Genomic DNA, 22,969 nt, shown 5'->3' with positions numbered 1-22,969 from the left:
GTGGAGGACAGCTCGGCTAGAGCAGGCACTTTTCATCTGGGTGCCTTGATGGGGTCGGGATAGCGGCCCAGCGCGCAGTGGGCATAGGGGTCCAGGGAGCGAGGTGCGGCGCGCGGACGCGGGCGGGCGGAGCTCGGGCGCGGCGAGGGGAGCGCGGCGCGTCAGGAGGCGGGGACTGGCGCGGGGCCGCGCGGGGCGGAGGAGCGAGGGAAAGTTGATCGCGGACTTGAGCAGCGGCTGCGGCTCCAAGCAAGACACGATGCACGATCCGGGAACGCGTCCCACGGCTGCCGGGCGCTGAGCTGCGAAAGAAGGAGCGGGCCCAGGGTATGGAGTACGCTGGCACCGTGTCCCTGGCTGTGTGGGACGAACCTTTTCCGAGCTCGCTGCGCGTCTGAAGTTGCAGCCAGCGAGGAGCTAGCGAGGATCGGGTGGCCCGAGTGGATCCCGGAGCGGCCTTCGCGCCGGCAGCGAGACGCGGCGGTGGCCAGGACCGGAGCAGGTGGCCCTTGGGGTCCGAGCCGGTGGCGAGCAGATTCGAGGCGCGGAGCAACGCCGCTCCACCTGCGCACACGGTACCGCGAGCCTCGCGCCGCCCTTCCTTCCCCTATCCTCTTGCCTTCCCCTAAACCGATAGCCTGCTGCGTGCCACCAAAGTTAGTGTTGCGGGGCCGTTACCGCAGCAGGCAAAGCCACTTGTTCCCGGGACAGCCTTCGCGCGGCTGTCGCTTGGGTCTTCTCTCTGTCCTGCGCCCGGTTCCAGCCCGCGGCCGGACGCGCGGCAACTTTGATTCCCGGGAACTCCAATTTCCTGCTTGTTGGCCTTGGCAAGACGCGCACCTCCCGAAGCCCCGTTCCTGGGACCGCGACATTCGCGGGCTTCGCTCTTCACGCATTCGAGAGAGTCTGGGTCCAGATAGGGTGAGAGAAGGTGTTGGGAACCATCCTGTCCCCTCTGAACTCAGGGTCCCTATTTGGAGTCCCCGGGGAAGTGGGGTGTGGCACCTCCACCTCACGGTGGGCAAGGGCACTGGAGGAATCTGAAGTCACGTAGACCTCCTCCCCGCTCACCTTTCCCAGGCCCACAGGAGACCCCAGGGGACTCCTGCCACCTTCCCAGTATTGATGGCTCTAAGCAGAAGCGTCCTTAGCAGCGCTGGGAGCCGCGTGCTACTCGCGCTTCGCTTCCCTGGCCCTGGGGTTGGTCGAGTTTGGACAATGTACTATTTGTCCCCAGAGCTGGCCCTGGGAGCATTGCCCCTGTTGTCCCCCGCAGGTCAGGCCGGATATCATACAGATCCCGCACATTGTAGGGTGGTGGCCTGCTGGCCGCCCGACAGGCACTCATTCCTTCTTGCCCAGAGCTAGCACGGAGAGCCACTGCCTCCGAGAGGCAAGGCGGAGATCTGGTGCCCTTGGCCATTGCGACCCGGCCCCAGCCCCTGTGTGATCACACCTTGGTAGAAATTAGCCTTGCAGGAGTAGTAACACGTCCACACGCTCCCGAAAGCGGACACGCCCATTCTGCACACTTGGCAGTCTTATCTACAGCAGACTTTGACACTATCCCCTCATCCAGCTCCTTAGTAAGTGCCCGCCGCCCCAATCTGGATTTTGAAATAACCGGGAGGGGGAATGAGGATTATTTGCGGGCCTGCAGGAGCCAGATCCTTGCCCTGTGAAGAATCACGCTGTGAGCGGGGGTGGGCTTGCGGAGCACGGTTGGGGCCAGGTGCGAGGTGGTGATGACTCAGCCCACGGTGGCAGGAGCTGCTGGAAGGAACGCTTGGCTCCTGGTGCAGGGGTAGGCGCAATGCGGCCAGCACCTGTGGGGGTGGTAGGACCAGATGTCACTCTACCAAGGAGGGGTGGGCCAGGGCACCTTGGCTGTAGGAATAGCAGAGGCCCACCTGGCAGAGAGAGCACCTGGTGACCTGCAAAGGCATTACCAAGTCGCTGGTGTGAACAGAACTGTTACTCAAGTGCTGGAGGCAAGCATTAGGGGTGGTAACCCGGAGCTGGCATTTTGGCTCTGGCAGGGTCCCTACGGTCACCTCTGTCTCTGCTTTCCCTCACTGGGCCCCTCAGAGCTGTTCAATAAATGGCTGCATGGAGGTTATGGCCACAAACAGACAGTGGGGTTATCTCTCAGTTGGCCCCCTTTCCCCACAAGCCACCGTACCTGTCACCCCACTGTCTGCCTCATTCTTTCCAATTCAGTACTATAAAGGCCACTTTGCTCAAGTGTAGATTCCAAATGGTTCACCCAGGAGGTAAAGGCCAAGAGAACCTTGCTGCTCGAGTGTGGCCCGTGGGCTAGCACCTGCATCAGGACAGCCTGTGAGAACTGCAGCTTCTCTAGATCCCCACCCCACCCTCCCCAGATCGGGCCTTGGATTTTCTAGGGCCCATGAGTAGTTGATACACTGTTAAGTTTCTGCTGTGGTGCACAGAACCTTCCAGACCATAGGACTGAAATGTGGAGGGAGCCCTGCTCTGGATATCTGTGTTAGGGTTGGGCAGCCCCTGGGGCCGTAGCTGCGGATGCCACAAGAGTGTCTGTGTTTGGAGGGCTTTGAACAGATGTAGAGGGCAGTCTGGCTTTCTACGCAGCACAATGCATTGCTATATGTTTAGAAGGAGATGGGCAGATTTCCGGAAATCGGATGCATAGTGTCCACCTCCAAGATTTCTGGGGTGGGTGGATACTGTCCTTAGGCAGAAGGAACTGAGCAACCGTCTCCAATCTCAACTGCCCCACTAATACTTCTCAGTGAGTGGCTGATTCTTTACCCACCATGGGAAGAGTATAGACGAAGCTTTTTCTCCACTAGGCTTTGAGGTCCCACTTCTAGGAAGGTCCCTAGCACCAAGCAAGGCTCATGGTGGGCATGATGGCATGTGTTTCCCAGCCCCTGCCCTCTGAAGGCCTGGAAGGGCTAATGGTGTTACAGGTGAGAGGACGCCACGTGCACCTCAGCCCTGTCTTTGCTGTGCCACTCTCTGCCTGGAGCAGTGCGGCTGTCATTGCGTAGGTTGGCTTGGAGGTCACCAACTGGCACAGTCAGAGGCCTTGTAGAGCAGGGCGATAAGGTGCTGGCGACTCCTCGTCCATCTCAAAAAAGTGGTTTTTTTTTTGAGTGTTTAGCCTAATATTCTTGGGCTCTCATGTTGAAGAAATTCAATGCTCTTGTATGTAAAGGTTGTTTTAAAAAGGAACTCAATTGCTCTGGAACTTGTTTCTTATTCAATTATAGATTTTTTTTTTTGAATCTGGAATCTGGCTTCTCTTGGCACTGGGTCAACCCTGTTTGTCATTAGTGGGTGAACAAGGTCAAGGTGGACTCCACGGGCTGGGAGCATCTTGCTTCCAGTGGAAAAGGCCATGCTTCTGAAGGTCTCAGGTGATTCTGGCTGCAGGTGCCTGTAGTAATAGGAGCGGCGGGCTAAGTTCGTGCCTCCTTCTCTAGAAGCCTTCCTGATTTGGGTGGAGCTGTGAGTGGAGCTGCCTCTCCAGGACACCCCTTTCTCCCTCTCCCCCTCTCTTCTTCCATCTCTCCTCTCATGCTGCCTTTCCTTGAGAGTTCCCTTCTAGTCTGCATCTCTCTGGTCTCTGGCTCTGTGATTTCCTCACGGAGGGCCCAGGCCCCATCTTCCCTCTGTGCCCCACCCCCCTCCTCAGGCTGCTCAGGTGGTGAGTGGCCAGTGGTGTGGTGTGATTCCTGTGGGCACTGGCTGACCTGATTGTCCTTCAGTCTTCTCTCGCCTTCGTGTTTGCTGGGTCTGTAACTGGTCTCGACGGTTTGTGTAGCTCTTTTTGGGATAGGTGGCTAATGGTGCCTGCCCATCTGCTGGATGTGGGTGTGTACTCTTCGAGCTGAGCTCTCCAGCTCACACACTCCAACGGTCTGGGATGCAGATACGAGTGGTGTGGGGAACAGCACGGTGTTACAAATGCCTGTAGTCCCAGTTCTTGCGGGAGATTGCCAAGCGCAAGACCAGAGGGGGCTGCATGCATAGAAAGTTCCTCTTTCAAACACATGAAACAAAGAGGCTGGTGGGATGACTCTGGGGATAAAGGTGCTTGCTGACAAGCCTGTCGGAACCCATGAGGTGGAAGGAGAGACCCAACATGAAAGTTGTTGCATGAGTGCACAAGTGTGACCACACTACACCACACACACACGCATACACAAGTTCTCACACTAAATAAATAAATATGAAAACATAATGAAATACTTTTAGAAAGTAAGTAGAGCAAAGACAACTATGAGACGATAGGAAGTGGCGGGGACTGAAGAGCACAGGGCCCATGGCAAAAGGATAGCTAGCTGAAGATAGAGCCCAGTTGGTAGAGTGCTTGCCTGGCATGCATGAGACCTGGGGTTTGATCCCCAGCACTGCATAAGATGTGGTGGTGCACACCTGTAATCCCAGTGCTCCGGAGGTGAGGCAGGAGGATCAGGAGTTCAAGGTCATTCTCAATTACATAGGGGTTTGGGGTCAGCTGGGCTAAAGGATACTCTGTCTCAAAAGAAAAAGAGAGAAGAATCACCAGTTAAGAGGAAGCCATATAATAGCTCCCCTGGGAACATCCTGACTGGGATGCAAAAGGTGCACCTAAGGAACTGGAAATTTCTAGAACTTGATCTGAAAGTCTGCAGTAACAGTGATATATATATATATATATATATATGCTACAATATATATGTATAAATATACATTGTATATGTATATATATATATGCTACAAAAAGTCAATTCAGAAAACATGAGAATATTTATGGACCATCTTCATTTGGATATTCTCTGGAAGTAGCCTTGTGGAGTCTCATAGAGCAGAAAATGCATACTACCCCATTCCATCCCACCAGCCACTCTCCCCCCCAGCCCCCATTCCCCCCTTACCCGCCCACTCCCCATGTCAGCGAGAGGCTGGCGTATTTAAGAAGTAGCCACAAGGAGCTGGCTTCTAGGCTTTCACTATGGAATCTGATCTGACTCAGTCCTGTGGGGTGGGGCGGCACTGCTGCTCCTCCTGTGGTCACTAGAGATGGGCTTAGCTCTTTGCGCCTGGGTTCTGTCTTGCTCAGCACAAGGCATGTGGCCTTGGGCCGTGTTGTGCAGCTCAAGCCTGGCATTCATTTTTGTACATATTCTGAACCCCACTCAGTGTGGGCTGGGACCAGGATGATAATGCACAGCCTGCAGGAGCTGTAGGGACTAAGCTGAAACAGTGCCTGGTATGGCACCTACCATTGTTCAGGCCTTGGCTTTCTCATCTGTACAGTGGGGATAATTTCCATCTGCCCGTAGACTTCTGTGAGCACAGTAAGTCTGCATCTGCAAACTAGAAGTCTGGCCTTTGATGTACATAGAGAGAGCAGTTTCTTTTTAGCCTCTTTGATGTGACTTGATTGTGGGTGAGACACATTGTCATAGAGGTGAGATGGCCTTTGACTTTTGGAGCTTGATGACCTGAGAAGCTCATGAATTGAGTTGTGTTTGAAGATGCATTTGTGTGTGTGTGTGCGTACTGTGTGTGTGGTGTTATAGTTTTTCACTTGGACTTAGGCTTGGAAAGTTAGAGTCTGCAGTTTCACATAGAAGTCTAGACCTTCAATGCTCTGATTAGAACTAGTAACATTGTATCTGTGTGTGTAGCTGAGGACGATGGGTAGGAGCTGAGAGTTGCAAGTCACAATTGTATCTGTGTGCGTAGCTGAAGACAAAGGGTAGGAGCTGAGAATTGCCATAGAGCCCAGCCCCTAGACAGGCTACTCTGAAACTGTGCAGCCCAGGCTGGCCTTCAGCATCTAATCCTTCTGCCTCCACCATTTTACTGCTGGAGTTATAGGGGTGTGCCACCATGCCTTGTGTCCTTGAACTGTTCTTTCAGGGCAGAATCTCTGCTTGGAGGCCAGCCTATCCACAATAGCAATAGTGGGGTTCACAGGTGGGTCTGTGCACCTTTGCAAACCCAGATAGAGGCCCAATGTCCTCAGGCTTCGGGCTTCCTCCTGCCCCTCCTAGCCTACCCTTTTGGAAGTCCCAACGCTGTAACTTCACCCTGGGTCTGCAGTTCCCTATTTGATGGGATTGATGGGAGTAAGCCTGCAGCTCTCAGCTCTCCACCATGCCTACCACCCCCCTGGCCACTTTTGTCACATGCGTTTGTGACCTGGACTGAAGAGCTGAAGCATTCTGGGCACCAGCTCGTCCTGCCATTTTATAGGTGGGCAGACTGAGGGCAAGCGATAGCCTTTATATAAAACTGAGCTTGGCCATTGGCCAACTGAACGTGGAGTCCTATTTCTCTTTATCCTAGTGGGCCCTAGGAGGCCTGGGCCCTGTATCACAGCCCCCCCCCCCGACCCCTGCCAGCTTCTTATCATTTTGAGAGACCGGGAGTGTCAACCTTGTACTCACCTCTGCTGGTTCTTCCCCTGCCCTCTCCCTCCCAGCTCCTTGGACATGCTGTTAACTGTGTTGCCTTCCTCCTTAAAGGCCATCTTCCATTTGGAGAGGACCTAAGATGCCATTTGTGACAAGGGCCTGCGTGCCACCTTGATTGTCTGTTTCTGAAAGAATGCTGTAATTTGGGAGCTGGTGAAAGCCAGAGAGACAGAGTGACATAGAGAAAGGCACACAGGCAGGGAAGGGGAGAGAGAAAACAAAGGGGACAGCAGGGATACTGTCTGGGTCCACCAGTGTCACATCCTCAGGGACGTGGGGGCCCTGTCCTTTCCTGGGGACAGTCCAAGTCCAAGGGAGTCTTTTGGCTTATATACTGTTCTTTTTTTCCTGTCCTTTGTCCTCAGAGGGAGGGAGGGAGGGAGGGAGGGAGGGAGGGAGAGAGAGAGAGAGAGAGAGAGAGAGAGAGAGAGAGGTAATCATCCTGCCCCAGGCTAGCCTAGATCTTCATCTTGGGTCCCCAGGATGCCCTGTCTCTGGAAGTTGGTGCCTCCCCTCTTTACTGTGGCCAGGAGAGTTCTGACGTCATGTCTAGAGAATCAGTAGTACAAGACTCTGAGACCCCTTTGCCCTACTACGGGATCTGGGCTGTGTCTTAGTGACAGATGCAATGGTAGACTTTGTCTAGAAAGCCAGTGGGACCTTCTAGGGCTCTGCAGGCCCCCACCCTCATAGCTGGGAGGCATCCATTCAGCCCACCAGCTGGTTCTGAACACATACCAGCTCTGGCAAATTTCTGAGGCCTCTAACTGAATACCTACAGCACCCTGTCTGACAGAAAAATAGCACAGGCCATCAGCACCACTGTCTACTGTCTACCAACCACTTTGACTAAGTTTAAAAGAGGGTTAAGGATGTGCCTCGGTGGGTAGAGTACAGGTTTTTTTTTTTGTTTGTATATTTTGTTTTGTTTTTTCAAGACAGAGTTTCTCTGTAAAACAGCTCTGGCTGTTTTGGAACTAGCTTTGTAGACCAGGCAGGCCTCGAATGCACAGAGATCCGCCTGCCTTTGCCTCCAGTATGCTGGGATTAAAGGCATGCAGTTTTAACCTCAACATCACATAAGGTAGGTATGGTGACTCACACCTGTAATCTCAGCATTTAGGAGGTAAAGGCAGGAAAATCTGAAGTTTAAGGCTAGCCTGAGATACTTACCATCCTGTATCAAAGAAAGAAAGAAAGAAAGAAAGAAAGAAAGAAAGAAAGAAAGAAAGAAAGAAAGAAAGAAAGAGAATGTTATGTCTACATGATCCCCAGATGTTGCTGTTTCCACAAATAATCACCGTGTCAAATTTATGATAATCTCTTTTCATGGGAAGTTCGTGAATGAGATTGATAGCCCATCTCCATGTGGAACCCTGACTGCTGACATCCTGGTGGCATCCTGTCCCTGTAGCTCGTAAGCAAACCAGAAAGCCATACTCCTCCATGGCCTATGCTTTAGTTCCTGCCCTGACTTCCCTTCAGGATGCACTACAAGCTGTAAGCTGGAGTAAACCCTTTCCTCCCCAGGTTGCTTCTGGTCATAGTATTCATCACAGCAGTAGAAAGCAAACTAAGGCATTTCCAAGCAGGACATTAGGTGGCCTGGGACACTGAGAGGCACCATGGAGCATTGGTAGGAGGGTTGTTGGTCCTCTTGGTCAGAGGTCTAGTATGTCATGGCTTGGGTGCTGAGGTGTCTTAGGGGCACTGAGCAAATCAGAAGGCCCTCCCTTCTTCTCTGCTGGACTGGGGGCTGAAGTAGGTTTGGGGGTTCAAGAAGTCATTGTAGGCAGATGCATGGGGCAACTCTCCCTGTGTGTGGCTTTTCTTGTGTTCAACACTGGGCTAAGCAGGTAACCTTCAGGTGCATATGGGATTCAGGATGCTGGGCAGGTGTGGGGTGTACTCTGAGCTCACCATGCCAAAACAGGGGAAGGGCACTGCTGTTGCTGTCTGCCTTGGTTGCTGGCAGCTGGCAGAGCATATCTTAGGCTGCTGAGACCCCTACATTCTTTCAAAGAATACAAAAAACCAAGCATAAAAGTGATAAAAAAAAACCCCACCCAATTGCAAGTGTTACCAAATAGTTATTTATGTAGTATGTAGGAGTGGCGGGCTGTGTCCTGTTGCCTGGCTAGCTTAGCCCCGAAATAATTACACAGAAACTGTATTAATTTAAACACTGCCTGTCCCATTATATCTAGCCTCTTCTTGGCTAACTCTCACATCTTGATTAACCCATTTCTATTAATCTGTGTATTGCCACTTGACTGTGGTTTACCAGCATGAGTCTAACCAGCATCCTTCTAGGGCAGGAGAATCATGGCATCTGCCACACTTCCCCTCTTCCCAGCATTCTGTTCTGTCTACTCCGCCCACCTAAGGGCTGCCCTATCAAAAGGCCAAGGCAGTTTTCTTTATTCAACCAATGAAAGCAACACATAGAAAGAAGAACCTCCTACACCACTTTTAAAACACCAAGAGACCATTTATTTATTTAATGAGTTTTTTAATGAGTCCAGGCTCAGTGCCATGTGCAGTTTCAGGCCCTGGTGCCTCAGTGGCCCAATCCTAGGGGAACATATATCATAGGCCTATGAGTGACCTGTGACGTGGACTTAGAGGGTGTCAGAGCTGGCGGTAATGAGAAGGCACATTTATTAGGCACGTGCTGTGTACCAGGTCCAATACTTAGCCTCACTGAAATCTTACAACAACCCTAAGGCATAAGACCTACAGCGTTATCTATTTTTTTTCTTTTACCAGACGAGAGATGGGTTGCACAGAGAGGTTGTGCACTTTGTCCAAAGTCACATAGCTAGCAGGTACTGAGGCAGAATTCTGCCAAGGCTCTGGAGCACCTTAGTCATTCCCATTATTGAGGGCAGAGCCCAAAGTCTGAGGCCAAGTAGATGGAAGGAGATCAAAATGGACAAAAGACACAACCTAGAGCCACAGAGAAACAGGAACAGAGCTGGGGCTGGTGTTTGGGTCACCCCCATTCCTGCCATCAAGATGAGATGGGATATATAAACGTCTTCAATATCTGTAACGAATTTAAGAGAGCCAAGAGGGAGAGTGGCTCAGACATTCCTAGGGGTGAGCTAGGTGGCCATCTCAGCATCTAAGAAGCAACAGCCAGGGTTATCTCCTGATGGCACCTCAGAGCTGTCCGTAAGTTGAAGGTTTGAGCAGGGGCTGTTGCTGCTGTTGTCCCTTACTCCGCCCTGGCCCCTGCTGTGGAGTAGACTGGCTCATGGCTATGCTGGTTTGGCTCTTGACTCGAGTAAGCGTGCTGTAGAAGCTGGGTGGGCAGCTTGATGGCACTGGGCAGGTGCACAGTGACTCTGAGCCAATGAAGTACACAGGATGCCGGGGAAAGCCACCCCCTCCCACGCCAGTTCCCCTAGCATACACGCAGAGATGTTAGCGACAGATCTGCTGCTGACCCAAAACTTAATTCTTAGGACCCTCATTTCTCATCTGTTAAACTGGAAAAAAAAAATACCAAACCAAACCCTAAAGCCTGCAAGCGGCAGACCTTCCTGATCTGGGGACCAAGATTCCCACAAGATATGCAAAAGTGCTTGGCAGAACCAATGGTGCCCTGTGTGATCCTCGTGAGGTCCATCTGTCTGTCATTTTTATTGATTACCACTGATTTGGTGACGTGAACAATATGCCACCATCTGTTGCAGCATGACCACCTCCCCATCCAAAGAGCAATGTCTTCCCGACGGTTTCGCGCCTTATTTTGACATCCACTGTTTCATAAGGCGTTTGCATCAGCAAACATTAAGCACCACTTGTTTGCAGGGAACTGCCTGCGTACTCAAAATAAGAATGGGCCAGACATTCTGGTTTGCACCCGTAATTCCAGCATAGGATTGCAAATTCAGGGCCAGCCAAGGGTTACATGAAAGGCCCTGTTTCAAAAACAAACAAACAAACAAACAAAAATTAACAAAAGTTACAGAGATAGACACACTGTGGTCCTGACCTTGGTGCTCATGTGGAATCCTGTATTTGGGACAGTTATTCTTCCCTCCCTCTCTATGTGTACGTATGATGTATCTCTTTTTGGAGGCTATAGCATCCTGTAGCTCACTCAGCTAAAAGTTCCCTCTTTTGCCCTTCTTCTCTGACCCCAGAGCTCCCATCTCACCTGAAGTGTCTTGGAAGCTGTTACAGGAAAGGAAGGGCAGGGTGTGAGGTGTGAAAGTGGGGTGCTACAAGCTAGAGCAGCGTGGCTGACGCCCGCCAAGCCAGGTCCACGTTGCCTGAGGGCTATTGGAAACTGGAGCTTGGCTGGAAGAAGAAAGCCCATGAATAATACAGCGGGGAGGGAGGCTGTTAACTAGGTGACCTGGTTGCACCTGCGTGTTTCACAGCTTCTCTGGGAGCCACCATGCAGGGGCCAGGGTGTCGCAGGTGATGCTGGGATATGGGAAAAGGCAAGGCGAATACCCCCATCCCAAGTGTGTTAACCACACAGGAGCCCTCTTCTCTGGCATTGTCCTGGGGCCCTCATCATCTGTGCTTGTCTGTGTACATGTGTCTGCCTTCCTGTGTGCTTTGGCCTGGGCTTTCTCTTGCTGAAATGGCCTGGGTAGAGAGCCCCCAGTCAGTGCCTAGGGTGAGATCGGGTTCTCTGGAACTCACTTTTGCCTATGTTCTCAGTCCCTTCAGTAGCAGGGGCCTGAAGCTGGGGAAGCCCTGACACCCTCACCCCCAGGTTTGGCAAGGGACATCTCCCCACAGCTCCATAGCCTCTCAGTCTGCATCAATAGGCTTAGGACCTAGCCCCACTGACTGAGGCCTACCTTATGGCTTCTCGTCTCGGAACTAGGCCTTTAAAGGGTGGTACAGCTCCAATGACCTGCTTGGGAGAGACAGCCTGCTGTTTGGCTTGAGTGGGTGTGAGCAGGCGCCATTTACCCAGCTTTGTCTGTGTGCCCATTTAAACAAAGGGTTGTGTCAGTCTGGAAGTCAGACACCCAAGTGCAATCCTTGCTCACCCGCTGTGAAAGACTGGGTTCACTAAGTTCACTAATCACTCTGTCCTTCTGCCAGGGGCCCAGTTCAGGGAATTCTTGGGAGGATAAAAGTATGTATGTTGTGTAAGATACTTCGAAAGAGTACCTGCCACACAGACAGCACTGAACATTTGCTATTTTTATTATGGTGATGCTGGCTTCTGAGATAGCACCTTTACCCTTAAGAAAAGCTCTAAGTTGGGCTGGAGAGATGGCTCAGTGGTTAAGAGCACTGACTGCTCTTCCAGAGGACCCACATGGCAGCTCACAACTGTAACTTCAGTTCCAGGGGACCTGACACCAGTGGCAAAACACCAATGGCACGCACACACAAGCACACACACACACACACACAAATAGGTACTCGTTTTAAAAAAACCCTCTAAGCCAGGAGGTGGTATCACATGACTAATCCCAGCACTCGGGAGGCAGAGGCAGACAAATCTCTGTGAGTTTGAGGCCAGCATGGTCTACAGAGCCAATTCTAGGACAGCCAGAGGTTTTACACAGAGAAACCCTGTCTCCAAAAAACAAAAATGAAAGAGTCTTATGGTGGAGAGTCTTGTCCTGGAAGGGGAGGCTGCTTCCTTTGCCCAAGCTGAGAAAAGCCCCACGATTCCCTTGGTTGAAGGGACAGAAGTGAGACAGGCCATGTCTGTGATTAGAGTATTGATGTTGGGGCCACGTGAGCCAGGACCTTTTCCATTTTTAAAATAATGTGCAACGCACAGAGAAGTGTGAGGGTCACACGTGTGCAGCCCGAGCTCCACAAAGCAACCAGTTCCTCATCAGCACCACCCAGACCCAGGAACCTGATCACTAGAGGGCACGTCCCCACCGTTCCTCCTAGCCACACCTATTCTGACTTCTCATGCCACATTCATTTCAACTAAGATAAATGGAATCACACCCTGCCCTGGCTTCCATGTTCTCGCGCACTGCACCTGTTGGTGAGATTCCTCTTGTGTGTGCCAGCTCGCTTCTGTTTCTCTGCAGGATGACGGGACATAACATGCTAGTGGAAGGCCGATGATTTGAAACTGAGCTATCACAGAAAAGGATTGTTGTGAAGGTGTGTGCATGTGTGTGGGTGTGCATGTGTGTCTTTTGGCGCAGGTAATAACGCATGTGCGAATACAAATCTGTGGCGTGGTTCTGACAGCTCTCTAGTGCTGGCTTGGTGCCTGATAGTGTGAATCCTTCAGTTTTATTTCTCTTTAAGACTGTTGTTTATTTTTGACTCTGTGCATTTCCATATAACTATTAGAATCAGCTTTTGAACATTCCACAAAAACCCTGCTGAGATTTTGATTGCAACTGCATCGAGGAGAATCGACATCTTTGCAATATTGAGTTTTCCAACCCATTAACGAGATGTACCTCACCATTTATCCATGTCTTAATACATTTCTTTCAGGAGTGCATTTAGGAGTCTGTAGCATCTCTCACTTTTATGAGATTTATTTCCATGTGTTTTATGATTTTAAGTACTGTTGTAAGTGATATTTTTCTCATATCCAATCACCTATTTGTCATAGAAGTATGATTGATTAAAAAAAATCTTGGCCCATATCTTACGAACATTGTTAAATTTCTTTATTGGTTCTGACAGTTTATCTACAGAATTTTAAAATAATTTAGGGTACGTGACCATGTTTTCTGTAGAAATAAGATTTTTATATCATGCTATTGGAGACTTTTTTTCTTATCTTATTGCGATGGCAGAGGCTTTCAGCATTAGACTGAATGGCAGTGGTAGTGAGACAGACTGTCTTGTTTCAATTTACTTCTGGCACCAAGGACAAAGCTTTTGTGGTTTGCTATTGTGGTGTTTGCTGTAGCTTAATTCATAAAATTAAGACTATTTTCTCCTAATCCCTACTCTCCAGTTATGGTAAAATGCATATAACATAAAATCTGCTGCTTAGCTTCCAGAGATGACTCATTAGTTAAGAGCACTTGCTGCGCTTGTAGAGGACCCATGTTTGGCTCCCAGCATCAGTAAGGTCACACCTGCCTGTAATTCCAGCTCCAGGGGACCTGGCGCCCTCTGCTGGCCTCCTTGGGCACTGTACTTATGTGCACATACATTCATGCAGACACAGACTCACATACACTCAATTAAACATAAAATCTTAAAAGTATTGCCACTTAAATCATGTTTAAGCTTACAGCTCAGTGGTGGTGAGTACATTCTTAGGCTTGTGCATCCATCACCGTCCTCCGTTTTCAAACCTGTCTCATTGTCCTAAACAGAAACTCTATGCTAATTACAAAGTAACTCCCCGCTCGCTATCTCTTCTACTCCTGCCAACATCTACCTTATTTTTTGTTGGCTTATTTGGGGGCGGCTTACGTATTTGGCTTTCTTCACTTGGAGTCACGTATTCTAAGTTCAGAACCCAATTCCTTTTATTGGCTGAACAATTCTCCGTCTGGTGTGTATACACCACATTCTGTTTACGGTTCATGCGCGGCTGGACGTTAGGTCTCCAACCTCTGAAGATGCTGCTGTAACATTGGAGTGTGCATATTATTTGGGTCCCCTCTCTCAGTATACATATAAGGGTGGGATTAGAAATACTATGGCAACATTGTTGAGCTTTTTGAGGTCCCGATGACTGTTATCCATAGCAGCTGTACCCTTTTGTATCTCCCCAGCAATACTCCTCAGTGAACTTACAGACACTTCCTTTTTTTTTTTTTTTTTTGGTGATAGCCTCATCCTGCTGCTATAGCCCTGTGGGTTTGATTGGCATCTCCTGCCCCTCCCCCAGGTGTAGACTGTGTGGTGCATCCCTTCATGGGAATTGTCCATTTGTGCTTTCTGTCCAGTTTTGAACTATTTGTTGCTTTTGAGTTGTAGACTGTTTTTGTATTCTGGGTCTTAATTTGTTATCAGATAGGCAAGTTATGAACATTTCCCTGTTTTGAGGGTCTCCTTCCCCTCTGTGGAGAATCTCCTTTGGTGCCCAGAGATTTTTATTCTAATGAAGTCTAAATATCTTTCTTGCTGTATCATTGTCTGGGCCTTGGTGTCATAGAAGTTACTGCTGTATCCAATGTCACGAGGATTTTTCCATATGTTCTTCTAGGAAGTTTAGTGATTTGGTTTTTGAATGGTTATTCTTAGCTGGCAACTCAACTACATCTGGAATTAGATAAAACCTAAGTTGCTAGGTACATCTGGGTGGGATTTTTTTCTTAATTAAATTATTTGAAGTGGGAATACCTACTTTTAATCCAGATCTTTTGAAGTGGGAAGATTCATCTTTAATCTGGGCCACACCCTCTAGTGACAGCCTAGGTAGAAGACACGGGAGAAGGAAGCTCTTGTTCTTTGCCTGTTCACTGTCACTCTCACCAACAATTTCACTCGTTCACTGGCATCAGAGTCTACTTCTTGGGATTCTGGCATATACTTAAGATCAGCTGAGACATCCAGTCTTGTAGACTGAACAACTACTGGATTCTTGGATCTTCCATGGATAGACAGCCATTGTTGGACTAGTTGGACCATAGCCTATAAGCCTATCTATCATCCGTCCGTCCGTCCGTCCGTCCATCCATCCATCCATCTCTATCTATCTATCTATCTATCTATCTATCTATCTATCTATCTATCTATCTATCTTTCATTCTGTTACTCTAGAGAACCCCGACTAATTCAGTTCATAAGTTTCTCTTTCCATTCCATTTTGGGTTCAGTTTTGCACACAAGGTTGGGTAGGAGTCAGCTTGGCTCTTCGGCATGTGGTCAGTTTCCCCAGTGCACTGGTACCTCCCTTTCACAAAAGCAACCGACTCTGCAAGATGGTTTATTCCTGGACTACATTCTATTCCGTGGGTTGGTATGTCTTCCCTTCTGTTGGTATCACATGTTTTGATTATTGTAGCTTTGTAGTAGGGTTCATATTGGAAAGGATGAGTCCTCCAAGCTATGTTCTCTGTTTCAGGATGCTTTTTAACTATTTAGAAGATGCTTTGAGATTTTGCATAATGTCTTATGTTGGATCTTCCAGTTTCTGTGACTCACACCACTGGGATTTTTCTTTGCAACAGGATCTCCTGTGTAGTCAAGGCTGATCTTGTGATCCTCCCGCCTCAGTGCCCTGTGTATGGGGATTACAGGCATTGGATTACCATGCTCAGTCCTTATTGGGACTTTAGAGACTCTGCATTCAATCTGTGGATTGTTTTAGGTGGCACTGGCAGTATCCCAACAGCACTGAGCTCTTAGCCATGAACATGGGGTAGCTTTATATTTAGTAATCTCACCTTAGTTTCCCCCACCAGGTGTTTTACCGTCATTTGTCCAAGTTCGACTCCTAAGTATTCCATCCTTCTTGGTGCCATCATAAGTAGACTTGGTTTCCCTACCTCCCTTTCAGGTTTCTTTTGTTGTCAGTCTTAGAAATGCAGCTAATTTTTATGTGCCATTTTACATCCTGCTGACTTTTTCTATTCCTTCTGGCAGACTTTCCCCAGCTCTCAGGTCTCGCCTCTTCGCTCCCGTCATGTGGACACTGCCGTCACTTTACTTCCTCACTTTGAGTTTGGATGAATTTCTCCTGTTTGTCTTTGTTGCTCAGTTGCATTACCTAGAGCTTTGGAGAGTGATTTATTTTGTATGTATGTGTGTGTATGTTTCCATATGTGCATGCAGGGGTCCACAGAAGTGAGAAGAAGGCATTGGGTCCCCTGCTGTAAGTGCTGAGACCTGAACTGGGGTCTTCTGCAAGAGCAAGCCCTCCTAAAAACTGAGCCGTCTCTCCTACCTCTTACCAAGAACCTTTAGCAGTTCTATTGAATATAAGTGGCAGTAGCAGACACCCCTACTTTGTTCCCACTCTCAGAGGAAAAGCTCCCGATCCCTCACTCAATTTTTTTTTTCTACACAGGGTTTCTCTGTGTAGCCCTGGCTGTCTCAGAACTCGCTCTGTAGACCAGGCTGGCCTCCAACTCAGAGATCCACCTGCCTCTCTCTGCCTTCCAAGTGCTGGGATTAAAGACATGCACCACCATGGCATGGCCAGTCCTTCACTCCTGAATACATTAGCTAAAGATACATTTTCTGTTTCTTCTGCTAAGAACTTTTTGTTTGTTTTGTTTTTGAAATAGGGTTTCCCTATGAAACTCTGGCTGGTTTGGAACTCACTATATAGACAAGGCTGGCTTTGAATTTAGAGATTCACCTGCCTCTGCCTCTCGAGTACTGGGATTAAAGACATACACCACCATGCCTGGATTGTAGATTATTCTTTCCCGTGCATTATTGTGTCTGTTGACACGTTACTATAAAATTTCTTCTTTCTTCTGACAGTGTAAAGAATTATAATGTTGGATTTTCAGAAGTTAGCCTATCTTTCATTCCTGGAATAAATGTAGACATGCACACATACACACACTCACCCATGTATGTACACAGAGACAGAAACACACAGATACACATACAACACACACACCATTCACACATACATACATACATACATACATACATACACACAGACACACACCATGCACATACACATGTACACACACATACACACACAGGCACATACAGAGACACACAAACATATACCACACACTCACACAATTTTCTTTTCCCAGTCTCTCTCTATCACTGACTAGCTCCAACAGTTCTGGTTGACCGTGTCCTGCATGACTCTGCAGTTTGCCACGTTAGGTTTGATTTTATTTCCAGATGTGCCCCTTGTGTTTCCCTTTCTCGTGCTCCGACTTCCCCTATCGGGTCGCAGTATCAGATTCCTGGTTTATGATCTGGCGGGAACTGTTCCTGCCTCTTCCTGTTTTCCTGGGAACTCTGGGAAGGTTTGTGTGCTGTGTTCTCCTTAGCAGTCGAGTGGCTGGGTGGGCAGCTGTGTGGACTTAGGCTTCCTTCTTGTCGGGAAGATTATAAACTGTAGTTCTCAATTCTCAGTGTCACAGCACCGTTAGGATTTTAGCGTTTTGTGTGTCAGTTTTAGTTTTGATTGTATCTTATGAGGACTTTATCATTCACTGCTTTTCAAGTCAGGGACAGCAAAGGCACCTCATGGTCCTCCTATTTCACTTTATTTATTCAGTGTGTATGTGTGCGTGTGTGCGTGCGTGTGTGTGCATGTGTGTGGCTGTGTGGCTGTGGAGGTCAGAGGTCAGATTCTTTCCCTCCCCCTGTGGGTCTGGGAAATCAGCTCTTGTTCCTTGTTTATGTGTCATTGTATGTATGTATGTATGTATGTATGTATGTATGTATGTATGTATGTATTTTATGTGTATGAGTGTTTTGTGTGAATATGTCTGTGCACTGCATGCATGCCTGGTGCCTGCAGAGGCCAGAAGAGGGTGTTGGATTTCCTGGAACTGTAGTTACGGATGGTTGTGAGCCTCTGTGTTGGTACTGGGAATTGAACGCGAGACTCTTAACTGCTTAAGACATCCCATCTCTACAGCCCAATGCATGTTCTGTAAAGAATGCAGTTGTTTTGAAATCTGGTCTGCCTTTGTCTTTTGAGTTTTTGCTCCATTTACATTTAAGATATTCGCAGAACACGCACACTTTCCATTTATTTATTAAGTATTTATTTGTATATATGTGTGGGCACTCGAATGCTGTGACTCAAGCATAGAGGTCAGAGGACAACTTGCAAGAGTCAGTTCTCTCCTTGCCCTGTGTATGTCCCAGAAATCAAAGTAGGGTTTTCAGGCTCGTTGGCAGGCGCCTTTCCCTGCTGATCCACCTCCCTGGCTCCATCTTCCCATTTTTATTACACTGTTATTTTCCTTTGGGTTTTAAATGCTCTTTGGTGATTTTTTTTAGTTCCAGTTTTCCCTCTACTGCTTTATTCATCACACAATTCTTTTTTTTCCTTCTTTTTTTTTTTTTTTTGAGGGGGGTGTTTTTTTTTTCCCTCTCTCCCTCCCTCCCTTCCCAAGACAGGTCTTTCTATGTAGTCCTGCTGTCCTGGAACTAGCTCTTGTAGACCAGGCTGGCCTCGAACTCACAGAGATCCGCCCACCTCTGCCTCCCAAGTGCTGGGATTAAAGGTGTGAGTCACCACACCCAGCTCTTTGTTGTTGTTTGTTTGTTTTGTTTTGTTTGGATTTCTCTAAGTAGCCCTGATTGTCCTGGCACACACACACTCTCTCTCTCTGTAGACCAGGTTGGCCTCAAACCCAGTTTTGCCTGTCCCTGCGTCCCAAGGCCTGTGCCACCTCTGCCTGGCTACCACACCCAGGTGTTAATTACATTATTAATTTATTTTTATTATTTTTAAAAATTTACATACAAAGTCTCAGGTTTCATCAGTCACTTTCATACAAACTTGGTTTTTATTGCTCTTTCTCCCCCCGCACTGCACCCCTCTTCTGCTTGCATGCCACAAATGTTACTCTCCCCTCCCATAAGCCCCATTCCCCACTCATAGTTCTCTCTCTAGTCTGGTGACCTATACCCCCCCCCCCCATACATGTAGAGGAAGAGCATACAGTTGTTATCTTTCTGAGGCTGGGTCACACTTCACTTAATATGATAATTTCTAGTTCAGTCCATTTTCCTGGAAATGCTGGGATCTTGTTTTCTTTGTGACTGATAACATGTCATGTGTATGTATTCATTTTTCTTACCCCTCTGGGTGCTGATGGACAGCTGGGCAGGTTCCATTTTCTCGCTGTTGTGAATGGTGGATAGACATGGCTGTACAAGTGTCTCTGAGGTGGGGATCAGGTGGCAGCAGGTGTGTACCCCGCAGGCACAGACTTCAGTTGTGCGTGCATTTTACATTATAAAAATATTTTTATTCTTATTCAGTCTGATGTTCTTTATTTTTCATTTTTTCTTGTTTCATTGTTCTTTTAATTTTTGAAATGAAGTCTCACGCTTCATGTTTCCGTCTTTGTTTTTCATTTAAGATTTAGTGTGTGTGTGTATTTGTTTGTACATGTGTGTGCACATGTGTGCGTGTGTGTGTGTGTGCGTGCGCGCGTGCGTGCGCAGGTGCCCACAGATGCTAGAAGTGAGTGCTAGGTCCTTGGGAACTGGGGCTACAGGCTTTTGTGAGCCACTTAATGTAGGTACTGGAAGCTGAACTCAGGTCCTTTGATAGAGCAGTAAGCAGTCTTGACCTCTGAGCCATTTTGCCAGCACTTACATTTTCTTAGGAATAAATTTTTTATTTTCAGAAGCCCTCCCTTTTCCCTGCCAATCTGCTGTTGTTCATACCACAATGTATTCATTACCCATTCACTTTCAGGGGACATTTTACTGAGTATTGAATTTTCAGTAAAATTATTTCCAATTCAGTGTTTTCTGGCTCCCATATTTTCTTTCTTTCTTTTTTTTTTTTTAACAAGTTATCTCTTAAATTTTAGCATCTTTGAATTTAATGTGAATTTTTCTGACTGTTCCCTTTTTAAAAAAATTTCTTTTGCCATTGTTTTTTAGCAATCAGAGTTTGATTACTTGCCTTATGTACACAGCATGTCTTTCACCTGTAGCTTGATATCTTTGATCTGTATAAGAAGAGTGTCAGCTAATGAGTCCTCCATATTCTTTCCTTCTGGTTTCTTCTCTTCTTCCTTTGAGACTTAGGTCTTATCGTATCCCATGTATCTCTTAAGCTGTTTTTGAGAACCAACATTCCATCTGTGTTTTCCTGTTTGTGCTTCATTCTAGCTATTTCCCACTCAACTGTTTCCAGTTTGCTTGTCTTCTCTTCGGCCGTATCTAATTCCCTGTCAAGCCTATCTCTTCAGACCTTGACTTAAAGTTATTATGTTATTCATTTTTGGATTTTTTCTTCTTGAGAAAGGTCTCACTAGGTAACCCTGACTGACTTGGAGCTCTCTATGTATGTGAGGCTGGCCTTGAACTCACTGAGATCCTCCTGCCTCTGCCTCTCAAGCGTTGGGATGAAAGGCATGCACCACTAGCCTGGCTCTTATTTTTGGAATTTATCATGTAGCTTTTAATTCTTCATTAAGCCCAAGAAAAGACAGTTGCCACCATTGTTATTATCCCCACCATGCCTACTGACATCCTTGTCACCACCATCATCACCATTATCACTACCACCGTCACGCTGTCATCCTCAACATCACCATCATCACTACTGCTATCACCATAATCATCACCACCATCATCCTCACCATCACCATAGTCACCACCATTATCACTGCCACCGCCACGGCCACCATTACCATTACCATATCACATTATCATCCTCGCCACCACTGTCATCACCATCACCATCGTCCCCTCGACCCATCTCCAGGTCCTGCAGCTTAGGCATCTCTCATTTCCTCTCACACATTTCTTATATCTCTGCACTCCAGCAGGCCACTGTTCGTGGATGTACTTTACAGTTCAGTGTGAGCGACTGCTTGCATCACTTCTAAACATGGGATATATGTGTCATCGAGTTTCATCCCGCTTAGTTTGAAAATCAGAAGTGGGCACCTTAGACTTTCTTAATTCAGACCAATGACTGGCTTTTTAAGGGACGGTGAACTTAGAAGGGGCTACTGTGAAAGAACCAGCCAGAATGGTTGTGCCTGAAAAACCTGAAGTGCCACTGAGGGCGGAAGTCACTTAAAGCGAGAGGTATTGCTAGAGTTACGGATTGTCTTTATCGTGTTGATAAGAAGGAAATGGGACTCAAAGGGAAAACACAGACTCACAGAATACCGGACAAGGTGGAAGCTCTGCCCCGGGGAGACGTGAACAACTGCACAGGCTTGTTTCTGCTCTGACCTCCTAAGAGAGCAAGCATGCTTCTTCTCTGCATTTATCCGTCCACACATAGCCCCTCAGATCACGCCCTAAGGGCTGGTACCTAAAAGCCATTGGCTAAATGAATTCCCACAACAGTCACTCATACCAGCTGTGGCATAGGTAGTCCTGACACCTGCTAAGCCTCAGTCCATCTTGTCGTTGAGACTCAGGGGGAGTTTGTCAAGTGAATGACCGACTTGCTCCAAGAGGTTAATGGTGTGACTGTGGAGACCAGATGTCCAAAAGGGAACAGAAGCATCTAGAAGGCAGAGTGGGCTTATTAGGAAAGGAGATTTGCCATTTGGGTGGTCTCTTTTGCAACATCGAATGACATATTTTATTGTTCAAGTTTATTTATTTACTGTGTGTGCTGCATGCCCTCTTTATGTGGCTGTGTGCACACGCATGTGGAGACGAGACATCAGTGTTGAATATCTCCCTTAATGACTCTCTATTTTGTCTTCTTCTGTGTATGTATTGTGGTAATGTATGTGAACACCGGTGAGTGTGATATGAGCAAGTGTGTGGGTGTGCTGCGTATGCACAGACAACACTCCTGGAGGTCATAGGAGGTCATTGGTGTTCACGTCTGTCGCTTTCTCCTTACTCATTTGAGGCAGTGTCTCTCCCTGAACCTGGAACTTCTGTTTGATAAGTAGGCTCTCAGCTAGTCTGTGCCAGAAATCCCGCCTAGTGCTGGGGTTACAGGTGCATTGAGACTTTACCTTCTTGTCACTTGGGTGCTGGGATCCAAACTCAGGTCCTCATGCTACAGAAGAAGTTCTCCTGACTTCTGAGATCTCTCTCTCTGCCCCTTTCCACCTTATATTTTGGGACAGGGTCTCCCCTGAATTTGGTTCGGCTAGTTGGCAAGTGAGCTCTGAGATCTGCCATAAATTCAGCTTTTATGATGGATGCTGGTATTTGAACTTGGCTCCTTATCCTTATGTGGGAGGCACCTTACCAACTGAGCCATCTCCTTAACCCTTAAATTTATTTTTGGATACTGAGTGGGGCACCTGTAAAAACTCAAAAGACTTTCCAAAGAATCTAGAGAGACATCAAACTCTGGCTTTTAAAGTCCGTTCTGCTAGTTACATGTGTGCAGGAGTGCTACATGCACACACACACACACACACACGAATGATAATATTAATGATGATGATATTGAAGACAGTGATGATGGTGGCAAAGAGGTGTAACTATGACAACTAATGATTGTAGTGATGAGGATGGTGATGGATGATGCTGACCACAGTGATGATGATGGCAATGATGACCACAATGGTGACGGCAGCTGGTGCAATGGTGATGACAACGATGATGATGATTATGCTGACAGTGGCCATGGTGGTGAATGACAACAATGATATTGACAATGATAGTGACAATATCTGTCAATAATGAAGACAAGAGTGATGATGTCGACATTGATGATGGCAAAAATAATGACCATGGCTGTGATGTTGGTGACAAGGATTCTACTCTAGTGGTCGGTGTGCGCTTGCTCGTGTGAAGCTGTGCGCGGGACAGGAAAAGCAATGCCTCATTTGGTCTCCAACAACCCTCTTCCTGGAGGCAAGGGAAACTGAGGCACTGGGCAGTACAGCTGCCTACTCAGACTCACACACCCAGTGGGAAATAGGATGTGTTCCTTGTGAGTTTGGCTGCTTGTCTCAGCCTCTTGATCTGTTCTCTGTAGT

At 47.8% G+C, this 22,969-nt stretch overlaps 1 protein-coding gene across 1 annotated transcript in view; it reads left to right on the top strand.

Annotated features, from left to right (window-relative positions):
• The first annotated feature begins 556 nt into the window (after positions 1-556).
• The window catches only part of LOC130890399 (cadherin-23), a 275,653-nt gene continuing 253,240 nt past the window's right edge, over positions 557-22,969 (top strand). Inside the window, exon 1 of the mRNA XM_057794329.1 lies at positions 557-575. The gene's annotated coding sequence lies outside the window, so the exon portion shown is untranslated. The remainder of the gene's footprint in view (positions 576-22,969) is intronic.

Source organism: Chionomys nivalis, chromosome 19 (assembly GCF_950005125.1).
Source record: "Chionomys nivalis chromosome 19, mChiNiv1.1, whole genome shotgun sequence".
Lineage (NCBI taxonomy): Eukaryota > Metazoa > Chordata > Mammalia > Rodentia > Cricetidae > Chionomys > Chionomys nivalis.
Note: the sequence above shows the minus strand (reverse complement) of the source record. Positions and strands in the feature narration are given on the sequence as shown.